Here is an 8,914-nt window from a genome sequence, read left to right as displayed (position 1 = left end):
TTGCTGTGGCTAGGACTTCCAATACTATGTTGAATAGCAGTGGTGATAGTGGACATCTGGGCTGGGATTATTTTCAGTGAAACACACCACCTTAGGGAGTAAGGTTGCATAGGTGGAGACACAGAGCTCCAGCCTCCCTCCATGGAGCTACCCGGATCACCAAGATGACCCAGAAATCGGTGATAAGCCAAAATGGCTTAAATCCATTCACAAAGAGATCTCAAAAGATGGTTTGGGTTATACCAGTCTCTGTTTTAAAACCTTCCACACCTTCCCACTATTGTCAGGATAAGGAATGGACTCCTTAAAATGTCCTGAGGTGCCCTGCGACCTCATCTCTGGTCACTGTCTCTGGGCTACTGGCCTCAGTTCCTTGAAAGCTCCATGATCCATTCCCTTTCCCGTTCTTACCTTCCCAGAAGCCATAGAATGCCAACCACCATACCCACCACCACGTACTCTCCCCTTGTGAGGTCTTTCTTGGGACCCAGGACAGACAAATATGGAGGCTATAAAATGGATAAAGAAGATGTGGTATATATATACAATGGATTATGCAGCCATCAAAAGGAATGAGATCTTGCCATTTGCAATGACGTGGATGGAACTGGAGGGTGTTATGCTGACAGAAATAAGTCAATCAGAGAAAGACATGTATCATATGACCTCACTGAAATGAGGAATTCTTTTTTTTTTTTTAAGTTTTTTTTTTTTTTTAAGATTTTATTTATTTATTTGAGACAGAGAGAATGAGAGACAGAGAGCATGAGAGGGAGGAGGGTCAGAGGGAGAAGCAGACTCCCTGCCGAGCAGGGAGCCCGATGCGGGACTCGATCCCGGGACTCCAGGATCATGACCTGAGCCGAAGGTAGTCGCTTAACCAACTGAGCCACCCAGGCGCCCTGAAATGAGGAATTCTTAATCTCAGGAAACAAACTGAGGGTTGCCGGAGTGGGGGGTGGGGTGGGAGGGATGCGGGGACTGGGTGATAGACACTGGGGAGGGTATGTGCTATGGTGAGACTGTGAATTGTGCAAGACTGTTGAATCACAGATCTGTACCTCTGAAACAAATAATGCAATATATGTTAGAAGAAGAAGAAGAAGATAGCAGGAAGGGAAAAATGAAGGGGGGGAAATCGGAGGGGTAGACGAACCATGAAAGATGATGGACTCTGAAAAACAAACTGAGGGTTCTACAGGGGAGGTGGGTGGGGGGATGGTTTAGCCTGGTGATGGGTATTAAAGAGGGCACGGACTGAATGGAGCACTGGGTGTTCTACGCAAACAATGAATCATGGAACACTACATCAAAAACTTATGATGTAATGCACAGTGATTAACATAACAATAAAAAATTTAAAAAAAAAAGATTGCTGCATTTTACAACTTTTTCCTCCGCTGCCCTGCAGCAAAGCTGGACAGCTGGGCCTCTCAGCCCTTTGACAGCCCACAGATATGGATACAGCCTGAGACCCAAAGTCAATGTCAAAGGCAGGGAATCCTGGGTTCACAAAGCTCTCTTCCCCTCCTCTAGCCCTCTTTTCTTCCCTCATGGCACATATCTACTTATTGCAGGGCCAGGTTTGGACCTGTGGCAGAAAAAGAGAATAAAATTACAATTATTTACAATATCCCCTCTGCTTTTTTTATTACTAACGTATAATTGACACAATGTTTTATTAGTTTCAAAAGTACAACATAGCGATTCAACAATTCTACATATTCCTCAACGCTCACCATGATACGTGCAGTCACCATTTGTCACCATACAATGTTATCACAATATTATTGACTATAGACTGTTCTCATCTCTGTGAGCTATTTAACTTACACTGGAAGTTTGTACCTCTTAATTGCCTTTATTTTGCCCATCCCCCCACCCACCTCCCCTCTGGCAACCACCAGTGTTTCTCTGCATTTAAGAGTCTGTCTGTTGGCAGCATCAGGGAAATCCAAATCAAAACCTCAATGAGATACCACCTCACACCAGTCAGAATGGCTAAAATTAACAAGTCAGGAAACGACAGATGTTGGCGGGGATGCGGAGAAAGGGGAACCCTCCTACACTGTTGGTGGGAATGCAAGCTGGTGGAGCCACTCTGGAAAACAGTATGGAGATTCCTCAAAAAGTTGAAAATAGAGCTACCATACAATCCAGCAATTGCACTACTGGGTATTTACCCCAAAGATACAAAAGTAGGGATCCGAAGGGGTACGTGCACCCTGATGTTTATAGCAGCAATGTCCACAATAGCCAAACTGTGGAAAGAGCCAAGATGTCCATGGACAGATGACTGGATAAAGAAGATGTGGTATATATATACAATGGAATATTATGCAGCCATCAAAAGGAATGAGATCTTGCCATTTGCAACGACGTGGATGGAAGTGGAGGGTATTATGTTGAGTGAAATAAGTCAAACAGAGAAAGACATGTATCATATGATCTCACTGATACAAGGAATTCTTAATTTCAGGAAACAAACTGAGGGTTGCTGGAGTGGTGAGGGTGGGAGGGATGGGGTGACTGGGTGATAGACACCGGGGAGGGTATGTGCTCTGGTAAGCGCTGTGAATTGTGCAAGACTGTTGAATCTCAGATCTGTACCTCTGAAACAAATAATGCAATATATGTTAAGGGAAAAAAAAGAAGAAGAAGAAGGTAGCGGGAGGGGAAGAATGAAGCGGGGGAAATCGGAGGGGTAGACGAACCATGAGAGACGATGGACTCTGAAAAACAAACGGGGTTCTAGAGGGGTGGGGGGATGGATTAGCCTGGTGATGGGTATTAAAGAGGGCACATTCTGCATGGAGCACTGGGTGTTATGCACAAACAATGAATCATGGAACACTTCATCTAAAACTAATGATGTAATGTATGGGGATTAACATAAGAATAAAAAAAATATTTAATTAAAAAAAAAGAGTCTGTCTGTTGGGTTATTTTGTTTTTTAGATTCCACATATGAGTGAAATCATATGGTATTTGGTTTTCTCTGACTTATTTCTCTTAGCATAATACCTTCTAGGTCCATCCATGTTGTCACAAATGACAAGATCTCATTCTTTTTTATGGCTGAATAATATTCACCCATTGTGTGTGTGTGTGTACACACACATATATACACCACATCTTTATTCATTCATCAATGGACACTTGGGTTGCTTCCATATCTTGACTACTGTAAATAATGCTACAATAAACATAGGGGTGCATATATGGTCAATTAATCTATGACAAAGGAGGCAAGAATATACAATGGGGAAAAGATGTCTTTTCAATAAATGGTGCTGGAACAACTGAATAGCTACAAGCAAAATGAAACTGAGCCACTTTCTTATATCACCCACAAATAAATCAAAATGGATTAAAGACCTAAATTTGAGACCTAAAACCATAAAACTCCTAAAAGAAAACATAAGTGGTAATCTCTTGGGTTTAGCAACATATTTATGGACATGTCTCCTCAGGCAAAGGAAACAAAAACAAAATCAAACTCTTGGGGCCAAAATAAAAAGCTTTTGCACAGCAAAAGGAAACCGTCAACAAAACAAAAAGGCAATGTCGTGAATGAGAGAAGATATTTGCAAATTATATCCAATAAGAGGTTAACATCCAAAATAGAAAAAAAATTTGTAACACACACACACAAAACATCTGATTAAAAAATGGGCAGAGGCCCTGAATAGACATTTTTCCAAAGAAGACATCCCAATGGCCAACAGACCCATGAAAAGATGCTCAACATTACTAGTCATTGGGGAAATGCACATCAAAACCACAATGAGAGATCACCTCATACCTGTCACAATGGCCAGTATTAAAAAGACAAGAAATAGTGGCACCTGGGTGGCTTAGTCGGTTAAGCATCTACCTTTGGCTCAGGTCATGATCTCAGGGTCTGGGGATTGAGCCCCACGTCAGGCTCCCTGCTCAGCAGGGAGTCTGCTTCTCCCTCTCCCTCTGCCCCTCCTCCCTGCTTGTGCTCTCTCTCTCACAAATAAAATCTTTCCAAAAAAAAAAAGACAAGAAATAACAAGTGTTGGCGAGGATGTGGAGAAAAGAGAACCCTCATGCATTGCAAATTAGTGTAACCACTGTGGAAACAGTATGGAGGCTCCTCAAAAAATTAAAGAAAGAACTACTATATGATTCAGTAATTCCCCTACTGGGCATTTACCCAAAGAAAACAAAAACACTTATTTGAAAAGATATATACAATATCACTCTTTTAAGTAGATCCCAAAACAATCATCTTTTGTTCTGCTGAAATGATGATGGTGGGTAGGAATAAACAAGAAAGTGACCAGGAGAAGTTAAACTGCATGATGTGATAAAAGGACAGAGAGATCCTGAGGGACAAGACCTGGATGAATGTGGCTGGAGAGACTGGGGAAGAGGGGACAGGGGAGGGAAGGAAGGAGAAGCAGGTCACAGTCTCAAGGAAGCCATGCTTGCCCTCCAGGCAGACTCCTGCCCGCCTCCTCCTCCTCCTCCTCCCTCAAGGCACTCGGCACAATGACAGTGACTTGTCTAATCCTGGTTCCTGGTAACCCTGACTTCAGGAAATCCATCCTCATGTACTTCAGAGAAGACCCTTTTCTCCCTATGGGTCATAGCGCAGAAAGGGGAAACAGAAAGAGGAGAAGTTTCTAGAAATCGCAGGATGCTCTGGGCACCCCTTCCCAGGGACCACACGGGGACAGGGCAGTAAGCAGAAGGGCCAGGCCGGCCTCAGTGCAGAGCCTCCTCAGAGACCCTGCTACACCCCACCTCTCAGCAGCAGCCTGCTGGCCATCCAGCCTTCAGATGTCCCCCCAGGCCTCCCCAAACTCAGTCCTCTTCGTCTCTGCCACCAAAGCTCCTGGAGTCACGCTTGACTCCCACTTCTTCTCACCCCACCTCCAGTCAGCAACTCCCTGCAGCCGCCTTCAGAACACGCCCAGAATGTGACGCCTTTCCCATCAGCCGCCCTTCTACAGCCAAGTGTGGGCTGCCTCACATTCTAGGCAGGAAACCTCCTGCCAGAACCCCCACAGACACCTCACAGCGGCCTGGGTGACCACAGGGATGGTCGTAGCATATACCAGATCTGGGAACTTCTCAGTTGCAAGCTTCATGTTGGCCCCCCCTCAGAGTAAAAGCCAAATTCCCGGCCATGGTCTCTACAGCCCTCACAGAAATATGCCCACCTCAGGGCCTTCACTCTGTGGGTTCCCTGCGGTCATCTCCTCCTTCGAGACTCTCAAACCTCACCTTCTCCGTGAGGCCCACCCCGACCATCCCATTATATACACCCGGGCCTCCCGGAACTCCTGGGTCTCTCCACCTTGACCCATTCTTTTCCCATGGTGCCTATCACCTTGTCACTTACCACACAAGTTACTTACTATGCTTTTCATTTATTACGTGTTGGTTATTTCACTTTTGGTATACATCATACATTACTATATATCATTATTCATTGTTTATTATTAAGGAGTGTTTGTCTACTCCACTAGGACTGTAAGCCCCACAAGGGCAAGACCTGTATGTGCTCTGTTTGCTGATGTCGTCCAAAGCACCCAGAAGACTGCCTGGCACCCAAAGTAGATTTTGTGAAGGAATGAATAAATGTATGTATGTACAGATGGAGAGGAGGAGGAGGATGGTCATCATCATCCTGATGACCAGAGCTAAGAAAGGGTTTGTGGGGTACAGGAGGAGGAGACTTGTAAGATGGGATGTGTGGAAGGAGAGGACAGGGTTTTGAAGTCACTACCCCTCAGGAGAGGATCTGCTTGGATGGAGTAATGGAAAATAAAAGCCAGGGAGATGCTAGAAAGCAACTGAGGGCCATCTGGGAAGGTCCCCAGGAGGTGCCCCCAGAGCAAGACCTTACTGAGAACGGCAGCAGGCCCAGGAGTCTGGAAAAGGGCCCCATGATGGCCTCGAGTCAGATGGGCCCCCAGGGTGGATGGCAAAGGTAAGAGATACAGCATCTTTAGAGCTGTGGAATCCTCAAGAGCTTGGTAACCGAGAGGCAAAATCTCCCTAAATACCACCATTTGAGAGATTATAGTAAAACAAACACAACAGATATGACTGCAGGTTACCAAATCACACCTTTTTCCTTGAAAAAACCCAAGGGATGTTTTTCTACAATGAAGAGAAGCTAGTCTTAATGTGAGTAACTATTTCTAACGAAGAACTTAAAAATTTAAAGATCCCTTCTGGGTGGCTCAGTCAGTTGAGCATCCGACTCTTGGATTTTGGCTCAGGTCACGATCTCAGGGTTGTGAGATCAAGCCCCAGGTCAGGCTCATGCTGGGTGTGAAGTCTGCTTAAGATTCTCTCTCCCTCTGCCCCTTCCCCCACCCCTCGGGCCTACAATCTTGCTCTCTTAAAAAAAAAAAAAAATTAAAGATCCCTTCAAATAACCTTCAGCTCCTGTGTATCATCATCTGTTCCCATGTATTAGCCTAGCATTGTGTAAAGAAGTCCCGTTGCAACCCAATCAATATTTTGTAGTTATTTGTGTGCATCCAGAAGCAATTAGTAAGTCTGAGTGCTGAGCACAAGGTGCAGCGGAGAATAACTCACACAGAGTTCCCATTCCTGAGCTCAGACACCTGTACACCACATGGCCCCAGAAAGGCATTTGAAAATTCATCATTTTCTCTCAACAACAGCCTCCTTCATCCCTCCAGCCTTCCCCTTCTTTCAAATCCACAGCGTCATTTCACTGTTCACCCTACTTGTTCTACAAACATCATTTCCTCCACTGCCCCAAGTTACTTAACCTGCCTGAGCCTCCAGTCCCCACCTGAACAGAGGGATAACAAGAGCAGGAGGCAGGTGTGGATGCAGTGAGAGGTCCTGTGCTGTTGCTGTCAGAGCGAGAGAGAGAGCGAGAGAGAGAGAGAGAGAGAGAGAGTACTCCACACCGCAGAGAACACATCTGTGTCCACTGTCTGGTAAATGAACTTTCCCAGGCTCCCTATGACCTGCACTCTGGCTGGGCCAGAACCTCCCATTTCTCAAGAAGCCAAACAATTTCAACGGTCAGTGACCAGGATGTTTCAATACTCAAGAGTTGACCTTGAGGCACAGCAGGATCCGCTGGGGTTTCTAAATCATCACAGAAAGTTTCGACCACATGTACGCATGCCGGCATATTTTACTGTATTCTAAACGTATTCGAAAAAAATGTATGATGAGCACTTGGCAGGGTTTCTCCATGTGTGTTCCAACAGGTTTTACACAATAAAAGAGCTCTATTGTCAGAGTTGGGAACTGTTGTTTCTGCCTGCTCAGCATTCATCCCTCCCCTTGCTTGGAAACTATCCCTCAGCTTCCTTTGGGGACCCACCCCGCTCCCAAACCCTCCCATGGTTCCTGTAGTCTGCACAGGGTTGACCCCACCCATACACATGACTCAGTCTGGGGGAGGACCCTGATTCAGTCCTGGACAAGGAGGATTTTCCTCCTCCCTGGCCATGGCAATCAGTTCAGGGAGCAGCATGAGACTCAAGCCAGGCAAGAGAGACTCATTTCAGGGCTTTTTATTAGAATCACTGGGAAGGAAAAGCCCTTTAGCCCTTTAGATCACTAGAAACCACCCCACGGAAAGGGCCTGCCTAAGAAGGCAGTACAGAAGAAAATAAAGTCAAAAGATTAAGACCAAGCACTGATCTCATCTCCTTCAAGCCCGTGGATTCAGCTATGCCTGAATCCCCCAGATAAAACCTTAGGCTGTTCAAATACCTGAACCAAAAAATTCCCTTTTTTGCTTGAGCACTTGTAACTGCAAGAATACAGACTCATGCACTGGATTATACAAAATGAAACAAGGTTCCTTTACTATAGGGTTTCACAGAGCCTTCAAAATACTATTATGCAGTATGAATCTCAAACAGGGTGATATAATCTGCAGCCTCTCCCAAACTTAGGTATCCAATGCAGTTTTTCTGAAGACCATATCACAGTTTCTCTTCCATAGAAAACACCTTCAGAAAAGCTAATAGATAATTACCGGTAGGTTAACCTCATATTCAAATATTCCAAAGCTCCATTCCTTTATAATTCTGGACAAATGAGACAAATGGGAAGTCATGTGTCCAGCACTGTTGATTCATTTGCCCAGACTTTTAAAATGTAGGTGTATAATTAATCATTTGTATTAAATTGGGATCATAAGCATAAACTATGGTATATTTTTCCAGACTTCATAAAATGTACGTGCAACTGTGTGTGTACATACACTTTTTTAATCGCTACATTGGGGTCACAATTCCTGAGCTGCCATACTGTTGAGTTCTACATTTTAAACCATATTTTGGCCTCGAACCCCACTGCCAAGCTGTCCTTTCTGGTTAGGTCTTTGGCTCTAGCAGAAACCCCTGCTGCTCTTCTGAGGGCCAGTAAACCAGATAAGAGAAGCTCATTGGAACTGTATTTTTTTAAAAAGCAAAGGAAAAAAAGGAAGGAAAAATGAGGCAGAGGAGCCAATATGAGCAGAGTGAGCTCCAGGATCGGGGGTGCACGCTGCATGAAGTACCTGAGTTTCCATACATGAAACGCATGTCAGGGATTTGGGCAACTTAAAGGCAGCGTGTGTCCAGGCTCTGGCCTCAGTTTTGGACATGGAAGTTTCCAAATAACTGGCCTTCGATATGGGAGGTGTTACAACACCGAGCCAAACAAAGAGCTACTCCAAATTGATAGTAAGCACTGAACTCTGCTTAGGAACTTCAAAACGAAAAGTGAGGCTTGGGGGGGTTTTTTAAGTCTGGGAGAGCCTATCATCCTCAAAATTCCATTTCTTAGTTTATAAGTCATTCACTGGCAGAGACGCCAAATTTTAGTCATTTTTCAAGCATTCCGTCTGCCTATGTTTCTCAAGTGGCTACTTGCCTGCTTCAACGGTATT

This window comes from Mirounga leonina, unplaced genomic scaffold (assembly GCF_011800145.1).
Source record: "Mirounga leonina isolate KUSES-001 unplaced genomic scaffold, KU_Mleo_1.0 Mir_447, whole genome shotgun sequence".
Lineage (NCBI taxonomy): Eukaryota > Metazoa > Chordata > Mammalia > Carnivora > Phocidae > Mirounga > Mirounga leonina.
The sequence above is the reverse complement of the archived record's forward strand: the minus strand, read 5'-3'. Positions refer to the sequence as shown.